Source organism: Mytilus edulis, chromosome 4 (genome assembly GCF_963676685.1).
Source record: "Mytilus edulis chromosome 4, xbMytEdul2.2, whole genome shotgun sequence".
Lineage (NCBI taxonomy): Eukaryota > Metazoa > Mollusca > Bivalvia > Mytilida > Mytilidae > Mytilus > Mytilus edulis.
Window position 1 is genome coordinate 75,509,629 of NC_092347.1, and position 14,615 is coordinate 75,524,243.

Genomic DNA, 14,615 nt, shown 5'->3' on the forward strand with positions numbered 1-14,615 from the left:
TAAAGTATGAAATCATAATGGTTCTCTAGATATGGAGCGGACACAAAGTTAAAGTGTTACGGACGGACAGACTGATCACTATCAGAGCGACCCGCCTAAAGGCGGGGCCCTAATTATTCTTTAGCCTTAAATTTGGTCAAGGATTTGTATAGTACTATACAAATCCTTGGTTGATTCAGACATGGGTCAAGGATTTGTATAGTACTATACATTCCAATATAAAGGCTAATGTCCCCTTGCACAAGAATTATTATTTTTATGGCCCCGCAACGAAGTTGTCGGTGCCATATAGTTTTACCCTTATCCGTAAAAATTCAGAACTTTGTCTGTAATTCCGAAATTCCGTCATTCCGGAACAAACCATTATACAGAGTTTTTTCTCAACGCCTTCAGATATTGGGCTTATTTTCTGTATGTGAGTTAACCATGATGAGTTACAGATCAAGTTTAAGTTGTGTTCCGCTCTACTAATTTTTGCCAAAATTAAATCACAGTTATACAGACCTTTTTTCTAAACTCTTTCAGATATTGGGATGATTTTTGGCATGTGGGTTAACCAAGATGAGTTACAGATCAAGTTTAAGCTTTGTTCCGCTCTGCTTATTTTTGCCAAAATTACAGGTCATTGGAAAAAGTTCTGAATTTTTTGTTTCTTTTCTGTAACTTTTAAGTTTGCCTCAACTAAATGTTATGACACTTACTCACAATGCTTATTATTACCACAAAAGTCAGATCAAGTACAAATTTGGGTAGCATCCCTTATACAGTTCCTGAGTTATGTCCCTTTATAACTTTATATTTTAGCGGGGGCATCTTCTGGGACACATTCCCCATTTATTAGGTTATAGTAAATAGAGGACAGGCCCCAAGCAGAGGTGGATTAAGGAGAAGGGGGCTCTTATGGAGATGTTTACTTGCCAGAATGCTCCCCCTCGCCCTACTCTTTTTCAAAATCCTCGATCCTCACCTGCCATAAGTGTTGAGATATGCTTACATGACCTTTACTTGACCTTTTAGGTCAGGTCAGCTATAAAGTAGAGTCAAACTATTTCTGTATAAAGTTAATGTGAATTGAATGGCTCAGCTATTACTTCTAATGTAACCTATATTGTAATGTATTAGCGATTGGTTTTAAATTTGCCTATATATTTCTGTTGATGATTTTTTAAGGCTTGTGTATATAAAAACATTAAATGTTCATGGTTTGATAACTGTTCGAGACTTAGACCCATGGACCTAAATACATCTTGTACAACAAGTGATTGTTGATTTAACTAGCCATTTTTCAGATCTGTGTCTTTATGCATCATTTCAAATTAACAAAATTATATTTTGATGTTAAACAAATCTGTTACGTGCTTTAAGCAGCTTTTACAAAATGTTGTTTTAAGCATTATTACATTTTTATAAAGCAATGTTCTTTTGCTCGAAAAAATTTCAAAAACAAGAACCATCAACACAATCATTTATGCTAATGTCGCAATCACATTATTCTCAGTACTTAGCCACCTGCTACAGACACAGAATCAATAATCAGAAATGGAAGGTAGTTAGCTCCCCTTCTTTGCTTCATGTAATGATGTTTACATGTATTATATAATTAGGTTGTGTTATTTTTTTCCCATTTATATAATGTTTTTCCTTTGATAAGAACGATATGACTGATTTTTACAGGTATTAGGCCCACTGTCAACGAAGCATGGCTGTATGACAAGGATGGTTATATATTATTAAAATAGACGACAACATATTTAAGTAAGTATGTATTTATTTCTTCTCTGAAATGTACTTTAAGAACTTTGACGTTTAGTTAGGAGTGGTAATATATTTCTCTTCTTTGTGAAGTATTGTCCAAACTATTGTTAACAACTAGTTGACTTTGGTGCATTTAATAATACAATTTATTTAGGATTTAATATTTTTATGTGTACATACAGTGAACAACATTATTTACAGTAGTTGTAATAGAAGTACACACATTTGTTATATTAGTTATAGTACACAATGAACTTTTACATATGTACTTACAAAGTTTGATTTACCCCCGGATTTTACAATAAGTGGGAGTTTATATCATAAGGTAAAGTAAATATACAATGATTTTTGTCTGAAATATTGTCACAAAAGCTATTTTTTAAATCAATATCAATTTTTGATATTTCTTTTAATAATATGCATAATGCATGGGTTAATTTCTCATAAATTTAACTGTTGGTTAAAAATAGGATATTCTTACATATAAGGTTGTGTAGTTTTAAATGAAGCTGTTCATCAGTGCATCAAAATTTCATTCACATATTTTTGGATTAAGATGAATCACAAAAGATGATTTTTTTTTCTTTAGTACATGTGATATGGTGTTTATTTGTATGGTAAGTTTAGTATTAGTCATTGTTAAAGAAATTACAGAGGAGGCTATTTTTATTCAATATTTGGATTTTTGAGAAATTGTATTGATTGGTTTTTGATATAGCGATTTCTTTTTTATGTCCACATTGGATCCGTGCAAATGGCGCGCTTATTCAAATGGTGTATTGTAGAGACCTATTCAAACAGCCTAGAGCAGATGCAACTTGGTATATGGTTTCCAAATAAAATTTCTTTAAAACTGCAAGGGGGTAGATTTCCATTTATTGCATCATCATGTTTAGGTCTTACTTGTACCAGCTACAGAACTGTAGCGCTTTAAAGTCCTTTTGCTATATTTTTGACAATTTGCAGACTAACCTATGGTCCTCAATATAAAAAAATATAAAGAAGGTTCCACAGCTATACTGGTACATACATAAGTGACTCAAATGGTGTTGAATTCACTAGAGGATTGTATATAAATAACATATAGCTGAGAGGGTGATAGAGCAGATTGTAATACCCAAAATAAATTGTCAACCGAGGCGAAGCGGGTAACAATCTGCTCTATCACCTTCTCACATATATGTTCATTAATTTATTGTACTGAATGTTCTGTTATTACTATCTATTAAATTTCAAATTAAAAGAAATAAATATGACATCTTGTAGATAACAACCATCCATATTCAATAAACTCACACTCCACAGAGGCGGATTTAGTGGGGGACACTGGGCCCTTCCCTTTTGTGGGAAAAATTTGAATGATTATATAGCAAATCACTGAAACATAACCAGAGCAGGCCCCATCTTAGGCAGTCAATGGGCTCCCATTTTTGAAAATTTCTTTATTCCCCATTACTCCAAGAAGGGTAATAGAGTATTTGCCATGGGATAGAGTAAATTATCTCCCTTGCATTACAGGGCATTTTTACATGAAGTATAATAAATAATAATGTGAAATTTTTTCTCAGAAATAGATTTAAATTTCAGTCAAGTGTGAATTGTAGATCATTATGTGTATGATGAATTCTTTGATTTGAAAATACAAAAGGATCTCTGAAATAGTGGCTCAACTTTACAGAAAATGTTGTATAATGCAAACTTTTTTAAGTGACAGTTTTATACCTTATTTTTCTTGTATTGGACTATTGAGCTGATAGTACATTTTGAAGAAACTTGTTTTATGAATTGTTCCTAAAAATGCTGATCAGTAGCTATAGAAATACAATATTTTAAGTAAAAATCTTTGTAATATACTGATTAACCTTTGTTACTGTTGTGAAGAACATCTAGAATGTAGGTCACTGTGACTCGGAGGCTTCTGTTACTTATTGTACAATGAAGATTTTTAAAACCTTGCTTAGGGTAGAAAATCCTAGTTGTTGTGATTTTTTCAATACTGTACCTGAGTGAGTGAGGCTAGGGAAGGGTTGAACACTCACAACCATGTTTAACCCCGTCATATTCTTTAAGGACCTATCCCTAGTTAGGAGTATATAATTCAGTGGTTGTCTGCCATATTGGTTATTCCGTCATGGTTCTCAGCATTTATTAGGCAGTTCTCTTATGAAATGTTTCACACTTCGTTATTTCTAGGTTACTATTTACAGTATATGTTTTGCTCATTGTTAAAAGATTTACAGTGCCCTATAGCTATTAAGTTAATTACGTTCTCTTCCCTTGATATCTAGATCTGGTGTACATGTATATTTGACTAAAAGGACTAAAAGCTAATCCTACCATATCTTTTTTATATTTAGACCATTTCATTAAAAACAAAAAAACAAAAGATTTGGTCTGCACTCATTCACAGTATTTGTATGTGTTAAGTATTTTCCTCTTTTCCAAGAATTTGTGTAAAATTAAAAGGAGATTTGATGAATGCTACAGTTTCCATGTAATTGATAAGGCTCTGTTGGGCATCAGTTTGCACTAAAGAGGAGTCAGATAATTATGTAATTAACTAATATGAATATGACATAATATTTATTTTTGCTTATTCATTGTTATTGAATCATTTTCAGTACATAGACAAAATAAACTGGTTTTATATTCTGTATTTAGACACAGCTTGTTTTTATATTTGAGTTATTTTTGTAATTTAAAAATTGATAAGATTTTATTTCCTATTGACTCAAGAATGAACTTAAACAACAGGAAGTTAAAGTGAATGCAACAGCTTATCTTAATTGTATTAGTAAACTGAAGATTAGGGAAATACTTATACATCTTCAATATTTTTTTTGCACTACAATATAGTATCTTCTGTTAAAAACATGTAATTGTCCTTTTAGAAAAAAATGTATCCTCAAGAATCAACAGCTGGTGTTTCATAGCTTTGCATGCATATCAACTGGCATTAGAGGGCAAAGGGGGGACACACCCTCCATTTATTGGCTGAATTTTGTACATTTCTTAACTTTTTTTACTGCTGAAAACTTTATATTTTTTACAGAGCCACTGCTATCCCAATCTTATTGGAACCAATTACTCCACCACTGAAGTTATACTTAGTAATGAAAGTCTCCTAACTGGGAGGAACGTTGTATCTATCTGATGAGTTATGTCCTTTTCAACTGATTTCTATAGTTTGTCTTGTGTTTTTCTACATTGGTTAGAGGTATAGGGGGAGGGTTGAGATCTCACAAACATGTTTAACCCCGCCGCATTTTTGCGCCTGTCCCAAGTCAGGAGCCTCTGGCCTTTGTTAGTCTTGTATTATTTTAACTTTAGTTTCTTGTGTACAATTTGGAAATTAGTATGGCGTTCATTATCACTGGACAAGTATATATTTGTTTAGGGGCCAGCTGAGGGACGCCTCCGGGTGCGGGAATTTCTCGCTACATTGAAGACCTGTTGGTGACCCTCTGCTGTTGTTTTTTATTTGGTCGGGTTGTTGTCTCTTTGACACATTCCCCATTTCCATTCTCAATTTTATTGTACTGTTACACACCACTGTCCCAGGTTAAGGGGAGGGTTGGCGATCCTTCACATTATTTAAACCCCACAACATTCTGTATGTGCCGAGTCTGACCCAATTCAGTAGCCTGTAATTTATATAATGTGGTTGTCATTTGCACTGTATATCATATTTGTTGTCCATTCATTATTGTACATCAATCAGGCCGTTAATGATCTCCATTGAATTGGTTTACATTTGTCATTTCGAGCCTTTTATAGCTGACTATGTGGATTAGGTTCTATTCATTGATGAAGGCTGACTACAGTGACCTAAAGTTGATAATTTCTGTGTCATTTGGTCTCTTGTGCAATAACTTTAAGATGTAAGTGTGAAAGGTCTAGAGGTCTTTGCTAATGTAAGCAATCACAGTTTTAAGTAAAACAATTAATTAATAGACAGTTTCTTCAGTTAATTTCAGGTGGTTGTTTCTGCATAATTTCTAGAACTTGACAGAATTAGCCTCAAAAGATTGAGGAAATGTATGAAAAACCCTTTTAACAAAGTAAAAGTGAAAAATTCTTCTCTTTAACAGCTAACACTAATGATGGTAGACATGCTCATATTTTATGCTTTAATCATCACTATAAAGAAACACTTGACTATAAACACTATTAAATACACATTTTTCATTCCCTGTTAAGATTGTTAAGTAATAGTAATGACTTTTATTTACAAAAATAAATTTCAACATCCATACAATATACAAGCTTTTTAACTTTTAAGCATAGAATAGGAAAATATGATGGAAATAATTTTGGTGGACAAAAAGGTTATTCTATCTTTGATTCATGAATTATCATTAACTTCATGGTTACATGCCTACTCAAATTTTTATTTCATGAACTTGCAATTTGGAAAAAAATAAAATGTACTATTTTTGTATCTAAAAGAGAAAATCTTTTCTATTAAAAAATAATAGAAAATTAATTCATACTCTCAGATTTTTCACAAAAAAAGTTTAATGAAATCTTTTGCATCATGTAATATTAAATCAAATATCGTCTTAGGAGAGGTAAAGGAATGGGAAAGAAGCACATCTTGTGTATTGATTTCAAAGAGAGTTTAAAGCCTTATAAAACAACGCAAAATATATTTTGAAAAATTAGAGAGTTGTAAAAATGAGTGTGTGAATATGTTTAGGAAGGAGATAGCCTTACAAAAGAATGGATAAATATATGTTCATGAAAGGTAGCTATATATATATAGTGTCGAGTCTTATAAAACAAAGCAGAATATATTTAGAAAAGTTAGAGATCCTAAACAAGAGTGACTGAGTGACTCAAAGGAAGGAGAGGAGAGCCTTACAAAAGAAGGACAAAATATATGTTCAGGAAGGGAGAAAGTCTTATAATTTTAAAAATAAGTGATAATTGGATAAATTTGATACTAACTTGAGCATTGCGATTTAATTCTTGTAATAAAAGAGTTTCAACTTCTCTTATGGTGAAAAAGTTTCTATTTTGTAAGCTTCACTTTCAAATTTTTTGTATCACTTTTTCACATCTGACACACTGACTGCCCCTGTGAGATGATAATGAATAATTCATGAATATGCATGAACATTTCATGAACTGTTCATGAACAGATTTCATGAACAGTTCATCATATCTTCATGAACATTTGATGAGCAATTCATGAACTGAAAATCGACAGTAATGTTCATGAACTTTAATGTTCATGAACATTCATGAACAAGAAAGGGTTCATGATCATTGTTGTTCATGAACATTTAAATGTTCATGAACCTTTCTTGTTCATGAATTGTTCATGAACATTAAAGTTCATGAACATTACTGTCGATTTTCAGTTCATGAATTGCTCATCAAATGTTCATGAAGATATGATGAATTGTTCATGAAATCTGTTCATGAACAGTTCATGAAATGTTCATGCATATTCATGAATTATTCATTATCATCTCACAGGGGTTTTACTGTCAAGGAGAGGATTCTGGGGGGGGATTGGAACCCACCCTTTTTTAGCAAGATCAATGCATATGAAAGGGTTTATAGTACATAGTTTGAACCCCACACCTTTTTTAAAATGGCTGGATCTGCACCTGTACCCACCCAATATTAAAACTAAAGTAACTATGCGTCAGATATAATAATATAAAAGGATACATGTAAAGTTTCTGCTTCTTTCTGTAATATTTTGTTGTCTCTGTTCTTCCAAGTAGAATCGCTGAATAAATGTAACTAAAATCTCCACGGAATCTGTTTTACTATCAAAACTGGCAGCTCCATTTTGATATTTAATCATTCAATCCCCTAAAAGTATAAAAAAAATCCACAAAGAATCAATTGTTCTAGATGTTTTAAAGCAATAAAATTCAATTGAAATGTTGTTGCCTGTTTATACACTACATCTGAAGCTGTTAATGAATCAAATTCATTTCAAAACCCTCCCCCTTTTTATCCCCTGAAGATTATAAAAACTGGCTACTTATTATTTTCACAAAAGAACAATTCAAACAATTCAAAAACTATAAATTTTAGGTAACTACCAATAATCATATGTGGAAACAATTATTCATTTTGTTTATATAATTAAAAATAAATTTTCAAATATGCTTTCAGACTTTCTGATGTTGCTTTGCTCAAAGAAACCATAAAAAAATTATATTTCCTCAACAAATTATATTTTATTAAACGAGAAGACCTCATTTTGGGTGTCGCTTCTCTTCTTTCCACAATTCTTTGATCAACACGCCTCTGTGTCCTATAGGTACAGTGCATAGTGCCATTTGTCATCCATTCATATGATTATTCAGATTGAGTTATTTTTGGAGAAAAATGAGAAAAAAGGCATCCGGATATTGTCCCGTCATTGGACGAAATTTTAAGTCTGATTAGACTTCCGGTTTGCGTTTTTCTGTATACTTTTTTCTGTATACTTTGAACATACATATACAAAGAATAAAGTGTATTTTCAGAATTCTATCTGCTATCATTTTCAAGTTTACTATCCACGGCAGTCACAGAGTTTATTAAATAGAGAGGGTCTGTATACTATATCAATGACCACTATGGATCGATTAGTAAACTTAGAATTGAAAGCAAATACACTATATGTTCATAATATACAGATAAGCGCAAAAAATATTCATGTGAACTTTTGATACCTTTTCTGAAATTCTCCAGTCATTAAATCTTTTACAAAATTCATTGATTACAAAAAAAGATGTGGTATGATTGCCATGTTGAGACAACTCTCCACAAGAGACCAATATGACACAGATATTAACAATTATAGGTTACCGTACGACCTTCAACAACCCATACCGCATACTCAGCTTTAAAAGGCCCCGAACTGACAATGTAAAACAAGTCAAACCAGAAAACTAGCGGCCTTATTTATGTACAAAAAAATTAACGAAAAACAAATATGTAACACATAAACAAACAACAACCACTGAATTACAGGCTCCTTAGTAAACTTGAATGTTCATAACATACTAAATGTATGTTCATATTGAAATTGATAGAAAACCAAAAAATGGGAATATTGGAAATAAAGGAGGAGGGATAAAAAAAAAAGCATTTTCCTGACCCCAATAACCTATGACTTATGATACTTTTGCTGAAATTCTCCAGTCATTCAATATTTTACAAAATTCTTCCAACAACAGTCAACACTTTACATACTTTTAACTACGCTCTGAATGCCCGCGATCTCGCGGGTGTGTTCTAGTTATATTTTATAATAATATACACATGTCTGTCATGTTAAATTAAATTTGTAATGCACTTATCTGAAATCTTTCTGACTGGAAATGTCTTTTCCGTGTTTCCATCAGCGTAATCTCCATTTTGGTGACGTATTACCCAAGAGTGCACTTATGCTGACGTTGAGACTGTGACAATCTCGCCCCAGTTAATATCGGCCAGAAGTTGATCTGTGCCGTAACGGAAGTATGAAAATAAATCAAGGGTGTCGCAAACAAATATTTATTAGTATGCAGTTTTATTAAGTATAATAAAAAAAAAAATCTTTAGTTTAAACGGCACATGGTGCATGTGAATAAACAAGTGGACTCACTTGGAAGGTATTTTTAGGGCCACGAGGTCAAGGTTTGTTTACATTGTACATACGTTGAGAAACGTCTGTCGTTGGGCCTATCTATCATTGATCTGATATTTTTCTAAGTTATTTATATGCCGGACGACAATTAATAGAAAGGCACATATGTGAACTTGGAGAAAATCAGAATTTACATCTTTAGCAGTTTAGGGAAAGGAAGAGTAAAAAAAACCTTCTTGCAACAAACCAGTAACAGCAGTGACAGTCCCACACGCAGTGTTACCAGTTACTAAATCATCTATTATTCATAACACATGCATATGACAGATGAACATTTCAAGAATTTCAATGATCAGCTCGTGATTCATCAAAACTTCATGAACATTCATAAAATACTTTTAATGAACATTTCATGAATTTTTATGAGCAGCTACTGATTCATCAAAACTTCATGAACATTCATAAAATACTTTTAATGAACATTTCATGAATTTTTATGAGCAGCTAGTGATTCATCAAAACTTCATGAACATTCATAAAATACTTTTAATGAACATTTCATGAATTTTTATGAACATCTAGTGATTCATCAAAACTTCATGAACATTCATAAATACTTTTAATGAACATTTCATGATTTTTTATGAGCAGCTAGTGATTCATCAAAACTTCATGAACATTCATAAAATACTTTTAATGAACAGTTCATGAATTAAATTCATGAACCTTCATTTATGAATTATTTATGAATTTTCATGTACCATTCATGAACATTCACGAACCATTCATGATAGTTCATGAAGTCATGAATTTCTTCTCGCCGGGGTGTACAGTGTACAAGAAATATCTCTTCATGAGGGAAATAGATAAAGAGGCAACTACTATAAGTGTAAACCTTCTATAAAATGACAGAATACATTAAAATCAGAGAGAAATTATTGATTCCAACTAGTGCGACACTGAAACCTTGAAACTTGCTCCAAACTTAAAAAAATAAAACAATATTTACAACATGACATGTATTTTGATAAATGTACATGTAAATTGTAGAAATAACTTAAGAAATGCCCTACTTTATTTGACACTATAGCTAGCAATATGTCATAATAGATATTTATAAAACAAGCATATGTTTCATTTTAAAAAATACTAGGAGTTTTATGTTAATTTGTACTATATACATATTAATTCGAAGTAATCTGTTACAAAGGCTATTGAGTTAGGAAATATTGGTTTAAATGGGCACTTCTGTTGTTCTGAAATTTTTTTTGAACTTATAACATTTATAATATTGGCCATAGACTGTCCTATCTTTAAATTGTTATGGTGTTCATCAAAGTATCACACCCGTAGCCAGGGGGGTTAAGAGAGTATGAAGTAATGAACCCTTCTTGAAAACAAATAAGCACTGTTAATGTTGATTATGATTGTATCGATTGGAAATTGATGGCTACAGGCCTGAGTATGTACAATTTTTTTTATCTCAAATCGTGTCTTTCTACAAAGTTATTTCTTACTGAGAACTAGAATAGCACTGTTACATACCGTACATGTGATGATCGTTAAGAATTCATGTAACACAAACTTATACAAGGCTCAGGGACCCACACTTCATCATCAAGATTCTCAATACTTTCAGAGCATAAATATTATTGTTAAATTAAATCAATGCTTTTTATGCCCCACTTACAAAAGTAGTAGAGGGGCATTATATATTCTATAGTCTGTGGATCCGTTCGTTTGTCCATTTGTCTGTCTGTCATGCTTCAGGTTAAATTTTTTGGTCAAGGTAGTTTTTGATGAAGTTGAAGTCCGATCAACTTGAAACTGAGTACTCATGTACCCAATAATATGATCTTTCTAGTTTTTATGCCAAATTAGAGTTTTGACCCCAATTTCTATGGTCCACTGAACATGGAAAATGATAGTGGGAGTGGGGCATCTGTGTACTATGGACACATACTTGTTTAATTTTTTTTTGGTCAGCCTCAAAGGGGTTCAGGCCATATTGTTTTTACCTTAACCTTTATTCAGTCATATCATCATTCTGCAATATGCAGTAATACAGACGTTTTTTCAAAAACTCACATATTGATTTTTAGCATGCAAGTCTACTATGATGAGTTACAGATCAAGTAATGTTTCATTTTGCTCCACCGATTTTTGCCAAAGTTAGAGGCTATGGACTTTTTTTGTCTGAAAGAATTTGCCTATTGGCTGTATTTCAGTATGTGTGCCTACTATATGATAAGTTACAGATGTAGATTATGCTTGGTTCCACTCCACTAATTTGTGCTGAAATTGCATGCAGTGTGTTATATAGACTTTCATTCCCAAATTTCCAGTCATGCTTCAGTGATTCACTATATAATCAACCAAATTTTCCCCATAAAATGGGGGCTGGACCCACTTTTAGCCCCAAACAAAGTTTTTAAGTTTCACACAGATTAAATGAAGTAAAAAGACTTTGCAGAATATGTGGACAATACCATTTTGCCAATTAATTTTAAAACTACAATTGTTGTAATACCAGAAATAAAAGTTGTCTGGGAAAAACATGATTTACAAATTAGTTGTAATTGGCTTTCAATAACTGCAAATACTCTTATATTGTTGCTGTGCAGTTATTTTTTATGTAATTTTTTGTTTGTGCTTCATACTAATCTTTTCAGTTAGGTCAATTGGAAATGATTTTTACAGTTTGTTGTTCTTTCACATCACTGTCCTAGATAAGGGGAGGATTGAGTGCTCACAACAAGTTTCAGACCTTGCCACATTATGCTTTCCCTGAAGTCAGGAGCCTGTAGTCCAGTGGTTGTCATTGATTCCTGTCGTTATACTTGTATGTTCGTAAATTGTTTTGTTGTAAATTAGGCTGTATAGTTTTCATGTTTGAATTGTTTCATACTATTATGTTGTGGCCTTAAACTGATGATATGGTTTTAGGGTTCCCTCATTGCTAACGGCTGTATAATAGCCCATAATTGCTCACATCTATTGCATTCAAACTCTGGTGAATATTTGTTTCATTGGCAATCTTAAAGCATACATGTATCCTGATTTTATATGAAAAAAATATTTTTAATCTGTGTATATCTGTACTTTTACACATATATACCTTTATATGAGTTCATACATATGTTTGCACTTTAATATGAAATATATGAATTTTTCTTGCATCTAATTATATTACAAGTACAATTTATGAATGAAAATATAAATTTCCACACTTGATTAATAGACATAAATATGCAACATATGTTTGTGTTACCTACTGAGATCATCTTATTATCAGTAAGTACTTATAGTCAGGTAAAAATACTTTAATAAGTAAGATGATTTAAGATATAATTTTTATGGTTCCACTTCTTTTCAGTAGTTTTTTCTCAATATTTTGTTAGTCATGTTAGTTGTGTAGAGAAAATTGTCTTAGATATATTGATTGCTAGAGTGTTAACTCTATGTTACGTATATATGTGGATTTGTCTCAGAAAAAGGCCCTAGATTCTCCATCTTATATGTGGATTTGTCTCGGAAGAGGGCCCTAGATTCTCCATCTTATATGTGGATTTGTCTCAGAAGAGGGCCCTAGAGATTCTCCATCTTATATGTGGATAAGTCTCAGAAGAGGGCCTTAGATTCTCCATCTTAGGCATATTGACTGCTTGTTTGATGATAAGAGTGTTAACTCTAGGTATGTGGACTTGTTTAGAGGCATTCACCATCTTAGGCATATTGACTGCTTGTTTGATGATAAGAGTGTTAACTCTAGGTATGTGGACTTGTTTAAGAGGCATTCACCATCTTAGACATATTGACTGCTTGTTTGATAATAAGAGTGTGAACTCTAGGTATGTGGACATGTTTAGAGGCATTCACCATCTTAGGCATATTGACTGCTTGTTTGATGATAAGAGTGTTAACTCTAGGTATGTGGACTTGTTTAGAGGCATTCACCATCTTAGACATATTGACTGTTTGTTTGATAATAAGAGTGTTAACTCTAGGTATGTGGACTTGTTTAGAGGCATTCACCATCTTAGACATATTGCCTGCTTGTTTGATAATTAGAGTCGGTGTGAACTTGAGGTCTGTGAATTTCAAAATTTTGTGTAGAGGATCCTCACTGTCTTATGCATATTAACCTCTTGTTTGATAACTAAAGTGTGAACTCAAGGTATGTGGATTAGTGTAGAGGATCCTCACCATGTTAGGCATATTGACCTCTTGTTTGATAATTAGAGTGTAAACTCCAAGGTATGTGGATAAGTGTAGAGAACCCACAACATCTTAGGCATATTGACTTCTTGTTAGATAATTAGAGTGTGAACTTTAGGTATGTTGATTTGTGTAGAGGACACTCACCATCTAAGGCATATTGACTGTTTGTTCGATGATTAGAGTGTGAACTTGAGGTATGTGGATTTGTGAAGTGACACTCACCATATAAGGCATATCGACTGCCTGTTAGATAATTAGAGTGTGAACTCGATGTATGTTGATTTGTGTCCAGGACACTCACCATGTTAGGCATTCTGACAGTTTGTTTGATAATTAGAGTGTGAACTCGACGTATGTGGATTTGTGTCCAGGACATTCACCATGTTAGGCATATTGACAGTTTGTGTGATAATTAGATTGTGAACTCGAGGTATGTGGATTTGTGAAGTGACACTCACCATATAAGGCATATCGACTGCTTGTTAGATAATTAGAGTGTGAACTTGATGTATGTGGATTTGTGTCCAGGACACTCACCATGTTAGGCATTTTGACAGTTTGTTTAATAATTATTAGAGTGTGAACTCGAGGTATGTGGATTTGTGAAGTGACACTCACCATATTAGCATATTGACTGCTTGTTAGATAATTAGAGTATACTCGAAGTATGTGGATTTGTGTCCAGGACACTCACCATGTTAGACATATTGACAGTTTGTGTGATAATTAGAGTGTGAACTCAAGGTATGTAGATTTGTGAAGTGACACTCCCCATATAAGGCATATTGACTGCTTGTTAGATAATTAGAGTGTGAACTCGACGTATGTGGATTTGTGTCCAGGACACTCAACATGTTAGGCATATTGACAGTTTGTTTGATAATTAGAGTGTGAACTCAAGGTAAGTGGATTTGTGAAGTGACACTCACCATATAAGGCAGTTTCTTTGATAATTATTAATTAGAGTGTGAACTCGACGTATGTGGATTTGTGAAGTGACACTCACCATATAAGGCTTATTGACTGCTTGTTAGATAATAAGAGTGTGAACTTGACG

At 32.8% G+C, this 14,615-nt stretch overlaps 1 protein-coding gene across 9 annotated transcripts in view; it reads left to right on the forward strand.

The window, feature by feature from the left end:
* LOC139520536 (vitamin D3 receptor-like) overlaps nucleotides 1–14,615 on the forward strand; it is a 147,409-nt gene that overhangs the window by 13,788 nt on the left and 119,006 nt on the right. For 5 of the 9 annotated variants that reach the window (XM_071313254.1, XM_071313260.1, XM_071313258.1 and 2 more), the window contains exon 2: nucleotides 1,675–1,755. The gene's annotated coding sequence lies outside the window, so the exon portion shown is untranslated. Of the gene's footprint in view, nucleotides 1–1,674; nucleotides 1,760–1,787; nucleotides 2,081–14,615 lie in introns of those variants that run through there. The other 4 variants (XM_071313256.1, XM_071313261.1, XM_071313264.1 and 1 more) reach the window with 3 other exon arrangements.